The 22,180-nt window shown below is 46.8% G+C and overlaps 2 long non-coding RNA genes across 2 annotated transcripts in view; both read right to left on the bottom strand.

Annotated features, from left to right (window-relative positions):
• Positions 1-22,180, bottom strand: part of LOC149326200 (uncharacterized) — a 53,910-nt gene that overhangs the window by 21,929 nt on the left and 9,801 nt on the right. The window contains exons 2-3 of the long non-coding RNA XR_016286405.1: positions 20,331-20,451; positions 9,590-9,677 (exon numbers count right to left, since the gene is read on the bottom strand). This is a non-coding gene — a long non-coding RNA (uncharacterized LOC149326200). The remainder of the gene's footprint in view (positions 1-9,589; positions 9,678-20,330; positions 20,452-22,180) is intronic.
• Positions 3,095-8,247, bottom strand: LOC149326201 (uncharacterized). The gene is made up of 2 exons (XR_016286300.1): positions 7,625-8,247; positions 3,095-5,707 (listed from the first exon to the last, which is right to left on the bottom strand). It is a non-coding gene; the product is annotated as an uncharacterized LOC149326201 (long non-coding RNA).

Genomic DNA, 22,180 nt, shown 5'->3' on the forward strand with positions numbered 1-22,180 from the left:
AGATAACAATATCAAGAGAAACATACCTCCAGGAACCATTCTGTCACTCTTCGAGAACTAACCACGAGACAGCACTTCATCAACCCATAAGCCATATTAATGCTCATAAACATTCTTTGTTTCCAGCGGCTATATCTAGCTGGAACAAACTACCCTCGACAGCTGTAAACTTCAACTCAGTTGAATTATTCATAGAGCATGTCAATAGCATTGATTCATCAGTAATGCCACCATGATAAAGCTCTGATGCTGACTTTCATTTGTATTTTTTGTAACTATACTTGCTTCCGTACTGAACCCGCTATTTTCGTTTCCCTGAATTGGCATCATTACCACCACGATGCCGCTATGATGATGAATAAATCTTATTTTGTATTACATATGTACCTAACTTGTTCCCCTGTTTTGTCTCCTTTGTATCCACTCCTGCATGGGCCCGAGAAGGGCCTGCAGTATTTGTAAATAAATAAATAAATAAATAAATAAATAAACACTTATATACATTATAAAGAGTAAAACAAAACTTCAAGAGAGGGCACGAGAGGCAGCATTAAATAAACTGGTGCTTGGCTGATGACCTGGCTGCTGATCCAATTCCTTTATATAATTCAGACATTCCTCCGATGTTGTTGGCAACTGACCACTCTCCTAGAGTAGTGCAAAAAACTGATGTCGCCCATGGAGAGAGCCAACGCCTGCTGCTAGGAGTAATCTCTCACATGTGTCCTCTGGTCAAGAAAGCTCTTCACGAGAGTGCCATGTTATATAACATTTTCCATATACTACGTCAGAGGCATCTTGCGAAGAGGCCGGCACGTCAGATGAATCTGAGCCTTGCTGCCTGCTGTGGCTTGTGGTTGGAGTGGTGCTCGACGACAGTAATGCAGAAACACTCCCCAAGTTGGTGAGGAACGCATTTGTTGTCACTTCGCAGTTTCCTTGAGATAGTTTAAGAGTTTGCCAGTCCAAATACGTTTTAGAGCAGCCACAAATTGGTACACATTAGGTGTCTCATTGCAGCCATGTTTTTGACAAAGTGTTGCAAAAAAATTTTCCAAGGGATCTTGCTGCAATCGACGAGTGAAAACATGAGTGGTATCGAAATCTTTTAGATCTGTCCACAGCAGAAGCAAGGCTTTGATTGTAATCTGTGAACCTTTGATGGTGTGTGGTCGCTTGTCCACAGGGCTACCAAAATGCCACTGGGCTATCCAGTCCATGCACGACTCAAGAAAGACATGATGTTCCGAGCCCTCGGCCACTGCGTGCCAAACTTGTCATCCTGCTTTTTCAGGGCAGAACTGTTCAGGCAGTCAAAACGCTTATCCATCCTTTCCGTAAACTCTGCTGTAAATTTGGCATCCACAGGAAGCTCCTGAATGGTGATGAGAGTGAGGAGTGCCACAGACACAGATTTGCTGAACACTTGTGTGACATACTTAACTCTCATGTCAGTAAAGGGCATCCTGTACATGTGTTGTTCTTTTAGTTTTTTTGCCAATCTGTTTTTGAGATGTTCAGTTGGTGTGTTAGAGGCTTGATCTATGATACAAGTTTTTTGGTAAAGGGTTTTGATGTATGTCCAGTCAACAACCTCAGAGCCAATTGTGAGCTTGTGTGTTCACAAATTATTCCTTGTGCACTTGATTAAAGGGAGACTGAAGCACTTTTTTTGAAAATCGGGCTGGCAGCAGCGTCCTATAGTTTTTCATGCTCTATACTGGAATATCGCATCCAAATAAGGCAAAAACAAGCGCGAATTGCCTTTTTTAGCCGAAATATGAGGCCTGTGCCGCGGAGCACGCCGCGCGGCGCGCCGCCTCCCGTGATTGGTCAAGAGAGGTCGTGACGTCACTGTGAGGAGTGGAGAAGCTGCCGATGCGTATCCGGCGCTGCGTTGAGTGCATATCGCAGCTTTCCGTGTCATTGTAAAAGCGAATACGGGGACTATTTTTTTTTACTGACCTCCGAAGAAAAGGATACTACAGTTTGCTCATTCCACGTATCGCCTGAAACCAAAAAAGACAAGCAAAAAAATCTACGCCTAGCACAAGCATACGCCAGCGTCAAAGACGCGATGCAGGCCATGCGTAAAAGGTGCCAGCACAACCTCGGCTCGTATTCTCGGAAAGGAAGGGGTGCGAACAATACTCAAGTGAATTACCACCACCCGACGCCTCCTGGCTCGCCCGGAAGAGCGTCATCCTAAAGAAAAGGCCCAAAGCACTGTGTACAAAAAATCCTGTTCTCAGTACCTGGCGTTGCAGGTTGGGGCAAGAAAGTATTTCAAGGAAACGATGAAGGAGCACAAAGTTGATGTCAAAATTAGCGAAGCGCAGTTGCCAAGCACTGCGAGGCATGTGACCACAAGATAGTGACGCAATCATTGTGCGCTGGAAACCAAGCCATACGCGCAGAAGGCTGCTGCTTCACTCGTGGCGCGTTCAGCAGATGCCAGATAATATTAATCGCTGCCTCGGAAACGTTCGCCCTTCCTAGATTTGCAGTTTAGGTTCAGTGAAGTCGTTGCCAACTATATGTGTGTTTAAAAGCCAAGCTAGCTGCAACTCGCCCGCTGCCACAACTTGATGGAGAAACCGAGTAAGGTTGCGGTGTTTTTTTGCAAAATCTCGGTTGGCATTCATTTCTCTCATAAATTTGCATCCGAAATCAACGTCGAACACTTTCATTTTAATCGCTTAACTACGATTAAACGAGATGCCACATATGAAGAGCTTCGATGCTTGCTTGCTTTGCTTTATTGTGCTTTGCTCTGCTTGCTTGCTTGCTTGGACACGTCGAACCGAGTATAAAATCCCTAACCGAGCCTTGCTGAGCACGTCTCAGGTGGTCTGGCCGCACCTAAGCTGAGGAGAGCGACACATGCTTAAGCCTCTATAAGGTTTCTTCAGGGGCTAAGTGAGCCTGTTTCTACTCATAGAAGAGGCACTTCTTCGGAATGGTGACATGCCCAGTGATGGGAATGGCCAAAACCATTTTGTAGCAGGCCTTGTAGCAGGAAAATATTCGCTTTGTAGCAAGCGTCACTTGTTTTGTAGCAAGAGCCGGCATTTCCGAAAAAAAAAGCTTAGAAGACAAATTTATAGTTTATTTGTAACAGCATACATCAATGCAATGCAATACAGAAACACACAAAGTGTATATTGACTAGCACTGGTAATCATTACCATGGTAATTGTACCGCAAGACAAAGAAACATTGTCTTCACCAGCAACAAAGAACTGAGACCGAAGTACTCAAAATATTAAAATAAATTATGAGTGTAAACAGGAGCAGCCACTGAACTAAACCTGCTTTCGAGAAAAAAAAGAACTGACCATCTTGGATTGCAGTAAGCATGTATGACAACCCTTCGCACAAGAATCAAGAGAAATGAAAGGGAATTAGGCATGTGCTTTAAAAATACTGATATCAGATGGACAGGCCTATGTTCCTTTCTTTGAGCCCTTATTAAAGGCAGCCAGATGAGAGACACTATCATTCATTTTTTCCCTAGCTTGGCTCAATATTGCCTGGCCACTCGCAATGTCACTGAAGTTCTTCAGCTTCATGCCCCGCTCAATCAGCAATTCAGCATTTCTGAACATGTGCTGCGCTTCATCTACCTTCTGTTTCGCTTGTGCTTTAGACAAGCTGGCACTTGCTAGCACTGGATCCGCACCTGCACGTGGCCTTTTCGACTTCTCTTGTTCGCAGGCAATGCGCTCTGCATACCGTTTCGATGCGCCTCGAACGGCCCTAATGACATTTGGACAAATTGAAAGCTGGCATGGGTCACTGTTGTACCTTCTGGCAAATGACATAATCTGGCGAATACCATTCACGCTTGCCAGACAAAGGTTCGACCTCTCATTCAAAACCCTTGTATTCTGGCTGAAGCCTCGCTCAACATCAGCGTTCCCATGCGGAAGCGAAAGAAGGGCCTTGACAAGCTTAGTCAAAAGCGGATATTTTCTCTCACCTTGAGCGCCCTTGATGATAAATATATTATGCCAGTATTTGTCAAGTGGCCCATCAGTGCCCACATTCAGCGCTTCAGAGCTTAAGAGTGTCACCTCATCAAGGAGAGATGAAACTTGGCTAGGTTGTATCACTTGAGGCGCACATTTTGCAAGATATCTGAACGATTCTGCTGAAGACTCCTGGGAGTGGGTGTTTGGGTGCAAGCACCTGAGGTGCTGAAGTGTCAAATTCTGAAGAGGAAGCCTTGTCAGAAGGTACTTTGAGCACGCTATGTAAAATGACCTAGCTCCTAGTCGAAATTCAGCTTTCTCTGAAGCAGACCAAGATTTCATAGCTTCCTCAGTATCTGCCCCAACTACTATGCTTTCCTTCCAATTCTGCGAACTTTCGACATCAATGGAAGCGAGCTCATGTCCCTGTTTCAACATGAACACCTGAGGCCTCAGAAATCTGCCCAAAATTTTCTTCAACATCATCACCATTTCATCATAAAGAACATGCAGCAAAGGTTCACTCTTTTGAAACAGCGTCAGAAATCCCACAACTAGGTCACCTGCATTCTTCACAAACAGAGCCTTTGCGTAGAAACTTTTGTCATTCAGGTTTCTGTTTAGTCTCGCCCTCATGCTACCTGCAGCACGCACTGGTTTCTGGGAGTCTAGGATGCTCTTTAGGGCAGAAAACTGCTCGACTAGTCTTTCCACGGCTGGTACAAGAGACAACCAGCGACAGTTGACATGACGCAAAAACACAGTTTCAGGCAATCCAAGAGCCTCTTGTTTTTCTTGGAGCTGGGCACTTTGCACCGAAGATGTCTTGAAAAAGTAATACACGTCACTGACTACAGTTTCAACTTCACTACCAAATGAATCAAGAGCACATGAAAACGCGTTGTGCACCTTGTGCAGCGAGCACTCTCCGATTTCCATTAAGGGGCCGTTTTCCTGGGTCAATTTTTTCTTTAAACACTTCATTACATTTGGACCATCACTGAAAAATGAAAAAAACCCTGCTCGAGGAATATTTTCAGTGGCTTCATTTACACATTTCAAAAGGATATCAGCCGTTGCCCTCCCCAAACGAAACGACTGCAGGTGCTCGACCACTACTCCTTTTTCAGCACCAGAAAAGTAGCGCACGAGAACATCAAACTGCTGGCACCGCTGTTCTGGCAGTGGTGTTTCATCTACACTGATACTGTAAAACACACCAGGACGATTCAGTTCCTCATGCACAAGTCCCTTGAAATAAGGCCCAAGCCCATCTGACACAACGTAAGACACTTTTTTCCTACTACAGGAGAAGTCTTTAGCCACCTTTGAGTCGGGAAACATCAAGCGATGAAGGGGTGTAGCCGTATCCGCCCATGAGTATGGGAGACCTTTTATCGTCAATGCCAAAACAAAAAGTGCTTCGCTAGCTGTGACACGGTCTGCATGGGTCATCGTGCCTGTCGATGAAAAATCCAACGATGCTTGAACAGCAGCTGGCCTCTTCAGCCTCCCGTCAGGGCCCCGAAGCTTGCTGGTCAGCTCCAAGTGCTTTTTACTCTGTGAATGCCGTTTCACTGCTGTGACACCATGCTGTGAGCAGTTGATTGTCTGGTTACAAATAATGCAATAAGCATTTTCTTCCCTTTTTCCTGGTCTGCACCACACCTCGAAGCAATCTCCATTGCAGTCGACATCTTTCAATATGCCAGAGTTAAATTTGCTGTTGCGTCCTGCAAGCGATAAATAATAATGTTAGTTTGATGAAATAAAAAGCTGTTATGCAAGCAATATGATCCTGTAAATTAGAGAATAATTGTAGAGTGCTTAAACATATTCTAAAAAAAAAAATAAAGACCCAGGAAACACTATGGTTCTTTTCCCACAACAGTCATGGTTAACAATTATACACTTCATTCAAACGTGGCAGTACAAGTTATAGAAACACGTTCCTCGATACAGAACTGAATATTAAAAATTAACTTTAACAAAATTTCAATGGAGGCAAAATTCCAGAGGGCCGTGCGATGTCAGTGCACGTTAAAGATACCTAGGTGGTCGAAATTTCCAGAGCCCTTCACTGCAGCGTCCTTCACAGCCCGAGTTGCTTTGGGACATTAAACCCCATAAACCAACCAACATACTGAAGAGAAGATTTTGTTAAACGTGACGGCCCTGATATGCAGGGTTTCATGTTTTGATCACTTGCTGATCTGTCCTTCATTTCATGTTATCCAGTGATTAAGAATTTAACAAAAGGAGGTTGTAGCTGTTGCACTAATAGCTGCAAAAGTAGCTTTTTCAGGGCTTTCAGAGCACCTGAGCTGCACATACCGGCAATCTTTCCTGCACTAATTTGATGAATAAACGTTAATTTGGATAAACGTTAATTTGAACACGTAAAAACAAAAGAGCAGTTTGTTATAAATCCAGAATAAGCAAAGTGCCAAAAATTTGCAGCTCACTAACTGCAAAGTATTGAAGGCTTCTGTCTAGATGTTTGGCAGAGCAAGCTCCATTCTAAAAACCGGACACGTGTAATTATAAAAGCAGTACCACTTTCGCCGACAAAGAGCGCACCTGCTTTGAGCGCGCGATCGCGCTATCATGCAGTCCTCGACCGCCGAGGAAGGGTGGAGGCTTTCTCCCACGTATCCCTTACCCGCCCGTTAATTGCTGCCCTGAAAAACGACCTTGTTTCCCCTTACTTTTTGAAAGCTTCCGCCGTAAATTCGCGAAGCCTGCCAAGCTTCGACAACAGACAGGGCCGTCAGCGCAGCGCCAAAATCGTACGAACGTAGCGGGCGCGCCAGAAGACGCTTGTTGCTTCATCGTATAGCCGGAAGGCTGCAAAATACCGCGTTCCGTGGAACTTTCTTTCATTTTCGCCTCGGAAGTTTTTTTAATTACGGCAGCAACACGAGCACGAAGGCCAGAAGGCCCACCAACTCCGTGAGAAATGTACGGCGTCATATACGTCCGCGGTATACACTTTATTTCAGAAGCCGCTACATAAAACTCCTTAGCATGAGTTCAGTGCTCATATCCATATAACACTTTCAGCTCAAGCTGCAAAGGCACCGCTTTAAGGACGTCTTTCAATCAGCCAAGTGATGTCAGGAAAACGCATTCCGTAGGCTCCGCAGCCGGACAATCCGAAACTACCAAGCGACCTCGCATGCCGAGTGAATAAAGGAGCGCGTGAATGGCCCGGTCGCCGGCGAGTTTTATGCATTTCGTGCCGCAAGGTTGTTATGGGCAGCCCGGACGTCACTGTAGCTTTATTTCAACCACGGAATTCGTAGAACTGCGGATGGCAATATGAAATTACTGAGCGACGTTACACGGCTGCCCAGCACGCCACGTGCTCCAGGGCTTTCGAAGCTGATACTAGCGTAAGACGAACGCCACAAAACTACAAGTACTCTTTCATAAAAAGTAAACAAACCGGGAATTAACAGCACCCTCTCTTGCAGGCTCAAACTACCGCGGTTCTGCAACGTGCATCCACCGCCATTCGCTCAATTTGCTACTGTTAAGTCATGTTCAGTTTCTAAATTTGAACCCCGCCACACTGACTCATCAGCTCTTATGTCCAGAAAGACTCATTTGAATAAACTAAAAGGCGCAAAAAACGAGAAAAAGCTTACCTTTCAGTTTCGAGAGCGCCATCGTGACGCCGCCACGACGCCGCTGAAACCGCTGAAACCACGCAGTCGAGGCGAACGAGCGGCGGGAAAGTGCAAGAGCGCGCACCGACGCGCCAAGGCCTAGCCACGGCCCACTCCACCAACTACTCGCCTCCGGTGCCGGCCCACCGGAAACGCTCGGAGCTCGGACGCGGTGGAAAGCGTGACGCGTTCACGACACCCTCACTCAGTCACACTCTCCCATCAGAGACGAAGTAGACGGAGCACCATGCGGAGCACTCTAGACGAAGACTGAGAACTGGATCGTATTGGATTTTACCGGCTACTCTCAGACTTCAATGGCGGACAACAGTCGCAAGCATAGTTCCCTCACAGGGCAGTACCTGACGTTGGCGACGGCTCGTTTTGGCGCAGCTTTGGCGCAATTTTGCAAAAAGGCCCCTTTTTGGAGCAGCATGTAGCAGCTTTATCGAAATGGCGCAGATTGGCGCAATTGGCGCAGCATTCCCATCACTGCATGCCTCTCATGCGCGAGAAAATCGAAGGAACTGTGTCATGGTTCAGCCGCGCCTTTTTGACAGAAATCTCCAGAGGTCACATTAGGGACAAGCTCTGCATGTAGCCGCTCTTACGAAAGTGCTTCGAGCAGAGTAGGCTTGCTGTGGTCAGCTTGAATTCTTCGTCACAGCAGCGAGCACTTGCGCTGCGAGCTTTTGATCTTGCGAAAAACAGTGGAAGACGACACAGTCTCAGCCGTATTTGTTCATGGACACGAACGCAGAGTAGTACCTCATGTTGAATCTAATTCTCAAGGTCGGCTGACACGCTTTGTACGTCACAATGCACGCAGCACGAGAAACAACGTGCGCTGAAAGCGCGCTCGGGTGCGCCGAAGTATCCCCGGCTCCTCAATGTGACGTCACGTTGGCCGACATGGACGAGGTTTCCCTCTCCGCTGTTATCCTCTCCTACGCTCGCGCGGGGCGCGGGAGATTTGAACATCGCGCTTTTAATTGGTGATTGCGTCACTGTTTTAGCCAAAATCGAAAAAATAATTTCACAGACGTGATCAGCAATGACACTACTTCAAATTCCTAAAAAATTAGCTGATTCGAAAACCGCCTCAGTATCCCTTTAAGTGTGGGGTGTCAAACATGAAGTACATTTTGCAGTTGTTGACAATGAAATATGGCTCAGGAATAGAATGGATGAGCATTTTTGACAGGCTGACATTGTTCGACCCTTGATCACAGGTGACCGCTTTCACCAGAAGACCTTTTGTTTCAAGCTGCTGAATTAAATCTAATAGCAGCTTGCGCATTGCAAGGGCAGAAGTTGCATTGTGGGATGCTGCAAAGGCTACTGGCTGCATCCAACTTCTTTATACGCCAGACACCGCGATAACAAGAGCTGTGTTTGCCACACGAGAAGTCCTGGTACTCCCATCATCTGTGAAGCCAATTACAATGTCTTTGGATTGATCATGCATCAAATTTTTTTTCAGGGATATTTTATCGAATAAAAGACAGCATGCTTTGTCTTGTAGTGGCCAATCTTTTGTAATTTATTCTATTGCATCCATGGCACCTGGAATGATACCAGGTGCCATTGGGATGTCTGCCAGCCAGCGTCTCAGTATCCTCACATGTGGCAAATGAAGCATTTCTCTGAGGAATTGATAAGCTTTTGGAGAGTGAAAGAACAAATTGAGAGCAAATTGCTTCATTTGTCTTTTTGGATTTTGGAAACGAATTGAGCCAGGTTTGAGCTTAAACCAATTCAAAAAGGTCTTCTGGCAAATGTGGTTCAAGCTTCTTCAAAGCCTCCTGCTGCGTTATTCCGCTTGACTCGTGCCTTTTTCTAATCCTGCTCAGTACTTTCCGGCATCTGTCGCTTCGAAAATGCAATTTCTCGCAGTGCCTTTTCATGTGGGGGCTGTACGCAGGCGTTCGTTTTTTACGTCACCTTTTTGGTGTTTCCAGCGCTGGCGTCACCACTGGCCGTCCAGCGCTGTTCTCTGTGGCACCACTGAGGCCGCTAGGACCAGCTTCAGCTGAAAAAAATATAAATGAAAGCAAAGATGCATTTTTTGTCAGCCTCATAGAGAAACCGATATCCCACGCAAAATCACGATGAGGGCGTAGTCACAGGGCTACTAATTGCCCACCACACAGTGCCATGTCGTTTTTCTGTGCGAAATGATGAATGCAGTCATGCCCCGTTAATATGACCACTGCTGATGTAGACAGCTTTTCTGGTGACCAAACTTTTTTAATCCATTTACGCATCGCCTTATGGAAACTCGCTGCGCGGACAACGGACAGGGTAAAAATGCACGGAGCCCATTGGTATCCATGTGTTTTTGTCCCTTTAATATGGACAGCAGTGAGAACAGAGTCCTGAATGCTTCTGCCTGTTGTTCTGCTGCTTATAATTTGAGTGCAGAAACCCGGCGGAAGGCAGCGAATGAGCAACTGTCGTCGTAATGGCCTTTCTATGTGTCCATGGTTTCATGCTTTGCAGCGGCTAGGTGCCCGCTCAACGCGCCTTACCATTTGCTGCATTGCATGAGTGGCTGCGAAAACAAAATTCTGTATGCTGCATTGAAAACCACATTCAGCTGCCCTCAGGCGAGTGAGCACAGAGTCCTTGGTATCTGAACAGTCGTAGTAGCAGATACTTCAACACACCAAGAAGCACTATCATGTGCCTCAAACATGTCATCAAAACATGCCTCCACATGTACCACATGATTTTCGGGATAATAGCAACCAGAATAACGCACCTCAAGCTGCTAAGATTGCCCAGTGTTCACTTCATGGTCCGCTACCATGCACAGAAGCGGTTTACAACCATTAAATGTTTTTTTTTGCTGTTAAGATATTTTCTTTTGTTTTTCTTCATGATTCATTATTACGAAAGGCTCACTTTATGGAAACCTTTCTAAGAAACCAAAGTGTCTCTATTAACGAGGCACGACTTATACTGTCCATCAGACAGAAATGACCATTCATAGGGGAATTTTATCCTTTAATGGCCTGAGAATTTTCCTGTCAAGGGACCACAAATTCCCAACCACAAAAAATACCGTTGGCAAAAAAGAACTCGAACACAGAACACGCAAAATTTCACGAAATAATGAAAGGAACCAAGAGCACCTACAAGTAATGGCTTTCCTATTAACAGTTGTCTGAGGAAGTTTTCGAGGATGCATAAGCAATATTTACAGAAATGCGATCATGGCGCATTATATTTCTTTGTGTATCTCGTTCAGCTGTTCCACCATCATTTGCATGCACCACACCCAAGTCTAGTGGCGCCATGTCCAGGGCAGGCCGCGGGGAGGCAAGCCGCAGCCACCTTCTGCGTAGGCTGCTTGTATCTTCTGCTAGGAAGTGCTCTGTCCAGTGCAGGTGTTGGGAGGCAATCCAACTGGCCACACGTCGCCTGTTCCCATCCACTGCTGCCTTTCCCTCCTTGATCTATCCTCGTCTGGCTGCTTAACACATCCTTGAGGGTACAGGTGAGCGCTAGGAAAATGCAGAGAGGGACGCACACATAGGACGAAGCACTAAAATGTTAGTCCCTCTGTATTCTTGCTGGCGCTTCCTAATACCCTCAAGGGTGTATTTCCAACTAGCCCCAGTAGTAGCTCTTTTGCTTAACGCAATATGTATGCTGTCCTGATGCATTTCCCTTGTACGATACACCAGAAAGTTGAGGAGTCGCATTCATGTAAACACTGCTATGATACAGTTGGCATCACGAGTGCTCTATACATGTTGTCTGTCAGTAAATTAAGAACTTTGAGAACAAAGCGGCTAAATGTAGGCTTGTAACTGTATGTTTTGTTTTGACAACATCACACAGCTTGGGTATTTACCCAACTGTGCCTGAAAAATGTGTACATTTTCATGGAATGCTTGAGTTAGGCAAATGGAAAAATCCAGAAATATATTTTTTTTTCTGCAGTAAAGCACAACTTACACACTATTATGGGCCCGTCGATGCCCACCATGAAACTATATGTCCATAGTTTTCCATGTAGATGGGAGGCTGTATTTTTGCAACTAATTCTCATGTTTCCTTGGAGAGCCTACCATAATCAGGTGATTCCCGTGGTGCTGGTGTGGGCACCTGCCAAGCCAGGATGGCTCAGGAGAATGAGTGGAAGGGGGGGGGGAGCCAAGTGAGGCGGAGGCTGGCAGGGGGCAAGGCTGAGGAGAGTTTGCCTCTGTCTTCGTTTCAGGGCGGGAAGCAGAGCGGACTGTGGGCACATTGTTGGGGCGATGGGCACTGAGCATGGCCCTGCGTTGAGCCATCTCCCCCGTGCTCTGGAGGGCAGTGGAGAGATGGCTCTGCCTTTGCCAGGCTGGGCAGGAGGAGTCTGTGGCCGAGTGGGGTCCATGGCAGTGGGGGCACTTGCGGTGGGTGGAGGTGCAGTACCTGGAGAGGCGCATACCACGGCACTTGGAGCACTCAGGATTGTTGACGCACGAGGTGGCCACGTGGCTGTAACCTGAGCAACGGCTGCAGAGGAGAGGCCTCTCACGAACAGGACAGACTGTGTAGCGCATTCCCCGGAGATGATACAGACTCCGCAGGGTAGGGGGCAGCAAAGCGGATGAGGTAGGTTTGGCCGACTTCGCGTAGGCTAATGATGTCTACTTCTGCTTCAAGTGACTGCACTGCTGCAGGGGGATCCAGGGTGTGGTCTACACCGTGGAGTGCACCGAGAGAACCAGTGGACTATCCTGCCTCGAAGGCAAAGACTGGGATGCCACCAAGGGTTTTGAGAGAGAGAAGGTGTGGGGGTGTGGGGCAACTGCCGGAGACATCTGCAGCAGTGACGATCCTGCTGAGACTTACTCGAACTTCGGCAACGTGTGGTTGTGCACCGAGGAAGGCGGAGACACCTTCTCTGATGCAAGATCTGAGAGAGACAGTCAGACAGACAACAAAACACATAAATTATACATCAGAATTTGTTGGGCCCATAGCCATAGCTAGTTTGGGCCCATAGTTGCGCACACTTGGCATCACAAGTACGAATGGTGGAAATGCATCCCTGACATAGTACAAAAAAGAAAAAGAAACAATCAGAAAATTGGAAACACTACATGTAATTACTACATACTGATAAGAACAAAAGTTTTTACTCAGTATTCAGAGTTTGTGGATATTTTCACCTCCAGCGGGATATCATTCCAAATTTTTGCACCAGAAATGTTGCGTGTTACAGGGAGATTGAAGTTGAGGTGGCTAGCATTCCTGATGTTACTGGTAGGCATAGTAAAAATATGGATTGGGAGTGGGTAATGTGCACTGCACATAACACCTTAACCTGAAACACAAGCATGAACGGAAGTATTTTAAGTCGTTGATAAAGCGGACGGCTTGGCTGGTGTCGGTTGGAGAATGTCACAATACGTATCGCCCGTTTTTGAAGCCGTACAACAGGATCCAAGTAGGTTTTAAACGCAGAGCCCCATGAGTTGCAACAATAAGCGAGGTGACAATGAAATATGGAGTAGTAAATAATTTTCAAGACAGTTTTGTCAAGGTGCACTCTACTTCTGAGTAGAGCCTAACATGATGATGCTAATTTGGTACACACATGCGCAATGTGTGGTTTCCAGTTCAGGTTGTGATCCAAAACGATGCCTAGATATTTTATAGTGCCAGCTTCTTCCAACAGAGAATTGTCGAAAGAAATTTATAGAAAATGCGTGTCAATATGCCTGTACGCAGAGTGAAACACTATGTACTTTGTTTTGGAGGTGTTAAGTGTTAAGCTATTTGCCCTAAGTTCTTCGTTCACGAGGTTGCCTATCGGTTCCAGTGTTTTCCCAGAAAAAACGAGTGCTGTATCATCGGCATACCCGCATAATTGAGGGTAACTCATTAACATAAAGAGAAAACAGAATTGGCCCTAGAATGGAATGGAACCCTTAGGTACTCCTGTTAGAACATTTGGGTGTGAAGATGAAATTTTGTTTATACGAACGTACTGTTGACGGTTCTTTAAACAGCTAGTGGAAAAACTAAAAATTCTCCCTCTAAACCCGTACTGCTGTAATTTGTTTAACAAAATTGAATGCGCTATGGTGTCAAAAGCCTTCTTAAGGTCCAAAAATGTAACTACTGCTATGTTAGCGTTGTGTAATGAGGAGCAAACAGTCTGCGTCAGTTCCATCACTGCGGTCGCCACTGACCTTCGAGCTCTGAAAACATGTTCTGACACCCTTTGGTTTGAAAAGGATGGTGGTTCTTTTTTCCGTGGGGGATGTGAAGGGGCGTCCTTTGTAGCAGACTTGCACCCAGGTGCCCTGTGCATGGTCCCCTGATTTCTTTGGCTGAAGGGGAGCCTTGAGTGAGAGGGGGGAAGTGAGGTCGTTGAGCTCAGGGGGGCTCGTTTTGCCTGAAAGGACGTTGTGCTCAGAGGGGCTCTTCTCACCTGTAGGGACCTTGTGTTCATGATACGAGCCAGTGAACCAGGTGGGGTCGTTACGAGGATCTTCCTGCTGTTCAGTAGGTGTCTAATGCGTGGGTGCATTGACAGGAGAGCTTGCAGGATTTATTCCTTCCGAAAGTGCAATGGCATGAGCGACATCAGATGCTGGTTGTGTGGAGGAGAGGACTTGCATGGTGTCAAGTGAGACAGGAGCTCCAACAGGAAGATGTTTGTTTGTATGATGCTTGGAGGTGATCTTCTTCGGCTTTTTCTTCTTTATTTTGCTTTATGGCCGGAAGACAGAGGCTCTAGCTCGCTGCCCTGTGATGACAGGGGAAGGAACGAGGTTGGTCCAGCTCCTCCTCCGAGGTCTCAGAGGAATCGGGCCATGTGGAGGCAGGAGTGGGAGGATGAGCCATCGCTGCAGCAGCCCCGAGAAGACCTTTCTTTGTGACCTCTGCATACTGGGCCCCCACACTGAGTCGAAGGCGACGGAGGAACCTGTGCACGTCGCACCCAATGCTAGCACTGCACTGAGTCTCACGAGGGAGGTGAGTGGGAGGACGACGATGGCTGTGGGGGGTGCTAGGAGGATTCATGTTGTCTGGGGGAGCGTCCATTTTGAGACAGACGACAATGTGGAGCAAAGTGTGGAATTTCAAAAAAAAGAGAGAGAAAGACACACTAAAGATAAAAAAAGAAAACAAAGGGCAGAAACAAAGAACAAAACAAAACAAATAGCAAGAAGGGAAAGGAAAGGAAAATAAGTAAATAAAATAAAAAATAACGGTTAGACTAGTGGCACGTGACTCTGTGAGGACAAAATTGTCTGAGAAGAAGGCACAAACGGACAGAAGCAAAACAAAAAGAGAAACAGAACACAACAAACAAAACAAATAATAATAAAGAAACTCAGCCAAAAGGCACGTCCGATATGGCATTGTCTGCGGAACAAAGTGCAGGGGTGGAGGATAAGAACACCTCTGCACACGCAAACACAAAAAGGGAAAGAGAAGAAAAAATGAAGAAAATAAAATAAAAATGTATGCACAAGACAGAAACTTAAGAGGAATCCGCCTTTTTCAGTTTCCTGTGCTGCCACCTCGCGTAAAAGGCTGGAAGCTCACTGGAAGGGTACTGCGCGCCCAGCCCGGCCGGACTGAGTGCCGCAGCGGAGCACGTTTTGTTGGAATCTGTCGACGATGGCGTGTCTTGGGCAGCACCTGGTATCTGGAGGATTTCTACGGCTGACTGATGGCTGGGTGCGAAGTCCGAGGCAGGCTGCTGTGCCCACCGAAGAGCAAATTCTTCAGTATCTCCGATCATCCGGCATGCAATGCGATCGCCAGCTAAGCAAGGGCCGCCGCTTCAAAGATGAAGGCTACATTCGGAACGTAATGTTCAATGAAATATCCCCGATCATTTCGCATTTATTGGCGGTAGTGCTGTTTAGCTTTATCAAATCGTGCCGCAGCCTAGTTGCATGGAGGCCGATCTGCATACAGTCGGGATACTGAATGTGCAAACTCGTATGTGCTTGCTGGTGTGTGATTCCAGTTTGCACTGTTTTAATATAGGAACAGATGAAATGGCCATATTTTTGCCTCGAGTGTCCGCTATTTTTTTTCCGTCCCACCATCCGCCCGTCCGTACGGATCCGTAGAGATGTGGGGGCTGCAAAACTTTTGGAGATAACTTAAATATGCCCGATTCAGTTTTTGCCCTACCGGGATACAAACCTAAACCCATTTTCGGTGACGAACTGGAAGCGTGTGAGGCTACCGCAGCAGTGCACCTTTGCATGTTTCTTGAAAAACAGTTGCCTGCGATGAGTGCATGGCATGGTATTGATACGCGGCCTTAAACGTCTGACACATGGGCTGCGTGGAATGTTTCAGTGGAGGGCTCCGCATAACTATATGCGGCTTCGATTTATTTCACACGCACTGACACACACAGCACACTAGTGCTTTTGTATTTTGCCTCCACTGAAATGCGGCTGTTGTGGTCTCCATCGAAACCGCAATCTTGAGATCAGCGACCAGAAGTCTGGGTGCCGCGGTAGCATCCGAGGCCTTCCTGCCCATGAATAAAAGATTTCGTGATAGACTGCACACGCATTTAACCCCAGTACCTCGTCCGCACCTGTCACAAAGTGATTCCCGCACAGTCTGGACGTGCTTGACGGTGCCCAAGGGCGGCCACGATTGTCGAGCTGACGGACTGCTTTTATCCACGCTTTGTGTCGAAGGCGGCCTCGGGAAGCGTTCGGAAAGCAAAAAAACCCGACTTTGCTCCCCTTTACACATTGGGCACTGCAGCCGTATGTAACACGTGTCATAGGCATCACCAAATGCGTCGTGCTGAGCGCCCGACGGCTGTAGCAATGCACCCCGCGTAGGAAGCCGGTTTGTTTACACTTCCAGTATGCTTCGCGACACCGCCGCCAGGGGATGGGCGCATGCGCAGTCGCGTCGTGAAAAAGGCGGATTGAAATGTATATCACAGTAGGGAGGGGAGTATTGCTCTCTCAAGAAAAACGGGACCAAAAAAAAGCACAAAGCGCGTTTGCACGAATGTGATATATGTGATAAATATGAAAGGATGAATGGGCAATATAAAGGACCTAAGATGGTTTGAAGTGGTGCAATATGTAAAAGGTGCTAGGCAGTGGGTTACAAAATTGAAGAAGTTAATGAATAGCAGAGACAAAGGTCATTAATATGTGGGATGTAAGACGCACAGGCCTAGGGAAAAGCCATATGACTTGTATGGCATGGTAAAAATACGCGGAGCGGGGATGAGTTGCTCAGAGTTCTAGTTGCGATGAGCGCAAAAAAAAGGGCGATGTGCTAAGGGCTAGGTCTACAAGTTGAACGAGTGGTCAGTGTGGAACAGTTCTGCTCACCACTTGAAGCACCGGAGACAAGGGCACCAGGTGGTAGAGCAGGCATTCCCTACTGTGGTCCAAGGTAGGGTGGAGCGATGGCCGTGCAAGTCCAGGGCTGTGAGATGAGGCGAGCCCGTTCACAGAGTACGAGGCAGGGGAAGTTGGGGACTACGAGGTATGCAGGCCAGGGGGTGGATGGAGCAGCCATGGGCAGGAGACGGAGCTGACGAGTGTGTTGTTGCCACCCAGAAAGCGGCGACTGGGTATGGCGTTGTGGTGGAGGTGAAGACAAAATAATCCACAGGAAGGGGCTGGCGTGGACGATGAAGAACGGTGGCAGGCCAATTAATGCCCTGAAGAAGAGATGTTGGAGAGGGCTTAGAAGAGAGCAGGCATCGCAAGGGAGGACCGCCAGGCATGCACGGGGACGGCGAGGAAACACGAAGTCGTGGGAGCAGCGCGCAAGCACATCCGCTGTGGACAGCGGCTGGTGAGCAAGTGACGACAGGAGAGGCCGGCCAGTATTCCCGGCAGTGATGCGATGCACGCCTGCTCTCTTCGGATAACTGGATGAGACAGACTCCGAAGCGGAACGCCTCCCCCGCGTGCGCAGCAGTCACTACGACGCTGGCACCCTCCCTTGTTAGTGAAAGTAACTAACACGGCTAAGGAAGGTGCATCGCGGGGAAGCCGACCAAAGGGGAAGACGAAGGGCAAAGTCCCCAAAGAATACATGCAAATAGAATGGCATTGTTCTCAACTCCAGTTTTAGGCGCAGTATCAATCAGTTCCAAGTAACCAATGCAAGTTCTAGCGTAGAACACGCAAGCAAACAAAACGATGTCATCAAACAAAGGGATTCACTGAACCTATGAGATCCTGCCAGCAAAACTACACAGGGAAGATGCAGCATCGGTAATATAAATGTGTTCATGAAACCTCAAGAAGCTGTCTCTGTAAACACAAATATCCCACTGCTCTTTACTTTCTTCAAGCAAACATCACCATCGGAGAGGAGGAAAAATCAACAGGGACATGCTACCATACAAACGAAACAACTGTCATTTTCGTCCAAACAAGGCCATTTGAAAGTGCATTTTTTTTCCACAATACAGTCAAAGCTCAAAGTGCAAGGGACAGGAAAAAATGCTTGTACTGTTATCAACAACTGCTGAAAAGCTGACAAGAACTGTTTTCATCATGGTAAATATAACAGCAAGAGCTGTAATAGCTTTGTACAAGTCATCTGCCGTATTTACTCACATAATAGGTGCACTCGCATAATAGGCACATCTCCAGTTTGACCGTGAAAAAAAAGATTTTTTTATTTCTGTGCATAATAGGTGCATCCCGAACTTGGCACTATGATCACTCTGCATGACTGCAACCCTGTTTGAATAAAAAAAAAGCATTCTAAAAGATATATTGCTATCATCATATACAGTTGCTCTCGAGGTTACCGTTACAATCCGTGCATCCATCCACATCCAGGCTCTCAATTTGGGCACTTATAAATGTATAGCAGTGTTATATTATGTTTGTACATTTTTTATTACCTCTTATGCTTTTTTGTTCGCTGGCATCACATGGCCTTACCACTCATGAGTAACCTGTGCATGAGCCGCCGCGCTGGCTCAGTGTTTATGGCACTCGGCGAAAGACGTGGGATCAATCCAGGCCGCAACGGCTGAATTTTGATGAAGGTGAAATTCTAGAGGTCCACATACTGTGTGATGTCAGTGCGCTTTAAAGAACCCGAGGGGGTCAAAATCACCGGAGCCCTTCACTACGGTGTCCTTCATAGCCTGAGTCACTTTGGAACATTAAACCCCCCTAAAACCATAAACCTAACCTGAGCATGTCCTTTGTCGATGCTGCTGGATTGTTTTCAAAGATTCACACTCATGAGAAGGCAATTCTGTGCCACAGGGGACTTCCTGCGAAGATGTACGCCCCTTACTGAGAATTTTCCCGAGTCATTTTAAACGGGGTGTGGCAAACAGGCTTGGCCGTTCTTGAGCCGAAGAGAACCAAGTGTGCATCCGGCTACTGCTGCTACCAAGCCCACTTTCTTAAGGGCACCAAGTGAATTAACGCATCCACGTGCACCCTTGCCTTAATGCCATCTGTGCTGCATGACAATATGACCTGACAGTATCACTTTTGCCTTATCCCTGAACTGCTTTTTTTTTTTTTAAGAAGTTAGGTTTTATTGGTCCCAAAATATACACAAAACATCATAAAAATACAGACGAGGGTTCCAAAGTCAAAGACTGCACCGGGACCCTCGATAAATCAATAATACAAAAAATGATTATAGCACAGTTAGCAGATAAATACAAAATATAGAAAATATCAAATCAATACTTCACAGAAAGAGTAAAAAATCACAGTAACGCAGGTAATATACACAAAAAGAGGATAACACGTCAGCATTCCAATAAAAATACTCTGAGCTTGTTTTTGAACTCAGGCAAGGAAACTGATTTTTTTATAGTGGGTGGCAATGTGCTCCAAAATGAAATTGCTTGAAAAGACGGCATCGATTTACCATAACTGGTATGGACTTTGGGGAGCAGAAAATTGTTTCTTGCTGCAAATCTGGTAGGGTGCCATGTAGTAATCTAAAGAACATGATTGCAAGGTGATACTGGAAAAGCTGGTGGACTGGTAAAATATTGCGCTCCTGCAATAAAGAACGAGCATTAGTTGAGAAAGGGCTAAGGGTAATAATGCAGATGGCCTGGTTTTGTAAGTGTTGCAGAGACGATAAATGGCAATGATAAGTATTTCCCCATGCAATAATCCCGTAAGTGATGGGACTATGTATGAAGGCATAAATACAAAGATAGGAGTAGGTTGCTTGGAAAATATAGACGCGCGTTAATTGGAGCTCTAATGCCAAACATAGATTTTTTTTTTTTGATGAGCGATATGGACGGAAAATTTAAGAGCTGAATCAAGAATAACGCCAAGGAAGTTGGCGTTATCAGAAGCCGGAATAATACAAGAACAAAGGTTTGACGTAGGAGGACACGAAATAATTTTTCTGGCTACTTTTGAACACTATGAATTTCGTTTTAGAGGGATTAATCACCGATCACCAATGCTTGATGTGTTAATGCAGAGAGTGCACTCAGTTTTTATACTTTTCTAGCCTCACATCCCCAAGTGAGTGGTCCCCAATACTGTGCTGCTTCCACAGGCTGCCACCTGAATGCAAAGCAAGTCAGGTTCAAGACTGGGCCTAATGGACTGGTCCGAGAGACACCCAGAACCAAGAGCCCTTTCACAATGAACCTTCACACTGACCTAGCTTGCCTCGTGGCATCCATTTTCACGTCAAACGAAGCCACACTTACCAGACATGGTTGGTGTGGCACAGACACCGCCCGGCCAGTCAGCGGCCACCGAGAACCAATAGTGGCGGTGCTTGCGGATCCGGTACACAACCATCGACGAGTCCCTGGGGCCGTAGCCGTACTGCACCACAAGAATGGTGACATGTAGGATACACCGTGGCATTAGACAACGATCACTTCCTGGCTCTTAGTGCAACTTTACTCTTGACCAGGACAGCAGCTTGGGCATGTTGGTTATTCATTTGTGACGGAACAGCGTAAAACACCGGGACAAGAGACGATGACTACAGACTACAAAATCAATATCACATTGGCATTTTCGAGTTCCAAACAAGCACCTGAGAGGAAATCGCCAACGGTCATTATTCATGGCTCCACAGGCCACATCCGATGCGGAGTCCAGCTCAGGTTCCCCAAAACTAAATCCACAGCTGCAGAGAAATAATGCTCACTCCTTCACGCTGCTGGTTGTTGGGGCTGAGGGAAAAATATTCTGGTGCCCACTGTGCTCACCTCTATGCTTTTGCCCACCAGAAGAACGTACACCACATCTACAGCTGACATTTCACCACTCAGTGGCCTCATTCCCAAAGAACTATGAAGACGGCACGCAATCCCTTCAGTAATGGCTGCAACCTGCCTCACTGCCTCTTTTGTAAATGGCCTCATCATTTGCAAAGGAGCAAGAAGAACGGTGCACTTGTGTGTGCTTCTGATGTTTCTGCACATGACAGCTTCACACAGGCTGACTGGGTGGCATGCGAAGTGGGCACTGCTTGACTGCTTCTGTATCTGAACTGCACTTGCCGTGCTGCATTCCAGTTGTGGCAGTGCCTTGCATTCCCCCCTCAAAATAGTGTTACATGTGAAAGGGACGAGCCGACTGTGAGCAGCAAACATTATTGACCAGGAAAGAGGTGCAGTTGCCGCAATTCCCAAAAGGTATTGGTACAGTCATTTCGTTTCATGTAACTTCCTTTAATTCAAAACTTCAAGGTCAGTGTAGAACTGCGCCGCACATTTTGTCTTTAATGACCAGTATTTTCAAAAGGAGCATGCTGCTACATGTACTCAGCGCTGCTTAGGCTGGCAAACATTAAAAACAATATGGCCTCAATATGGCCAGTGCTGACAAACTGTACAGTCTCTGTCAAAAGTAAACAGGCTGCTTTGAACACAGAAAAAGAAGACTGTCAGCAGATTGTCCCAGCCGTGGTCGTCAGCCCTTGTTGGCTGCAAGGATAACCTGTGTGACGTGAATCTCTGCTGCCGCTATCCTCTTCTGGATAAAATAGGCCTCCTGATAGCACGAGAGTTGATAAAGACAGCCTGCCTACTTCTGGCAAAGAAGGAGCACTCTACTGCTTCAGGCTGCCTCAGAGATGAGAGGTGGTGCACTGATGAATAGTGGAAAGCTGGGTGGGGTGGCTGCAGTGTAGAACACAGCGGAGAGGAATGAGGGTGACACAAGTGAAGGGAGAAGGGGTGCTAGCTTTCACCCGAAGGCCATGGTGGAGGGTCCAGAAATGTCGACCACCTGGGTACACGGGCCTCTAGAATTTCGCCTGCATAAAAATTTGACGGCCGTGGCAGGGATCGAACACGCGTCTTTTGGGTCAGCACCCCAGCGCCATAACCACCGAGCCACTGCATCAGCTCGTGTGATGACCCGTTTCTGCACATATTTCTGCACATGACACGTTTCTGCACATATTTCTGCACATGACATGTTTCTGCACATATTTCTGCACACGACACATTTCTGCACAATTGAGGTTGCTGAAACATGAGCTCCAGAAATTCAGCGGCAACAAGCTTGAATGGCAGCCATTCTGGGTACAGTGTTCTGG

The sequence above is a fragment of the Amblyomma mixtum genome, chromosome 10 (genome assembly GCF_055824585.1).
Source record: "Amblyomma mixtum isolate Tamu chromosome 10, ASM5582458v1, whole genome shotgun sequence".
Taxonomy (NCBI): domain Eukaryota; kingdom Metazoa; phylum Arthropoda; class Arachnida; order Ixodida; family Ixodidae; genus Amblyomma; species Amblyomma mixtum.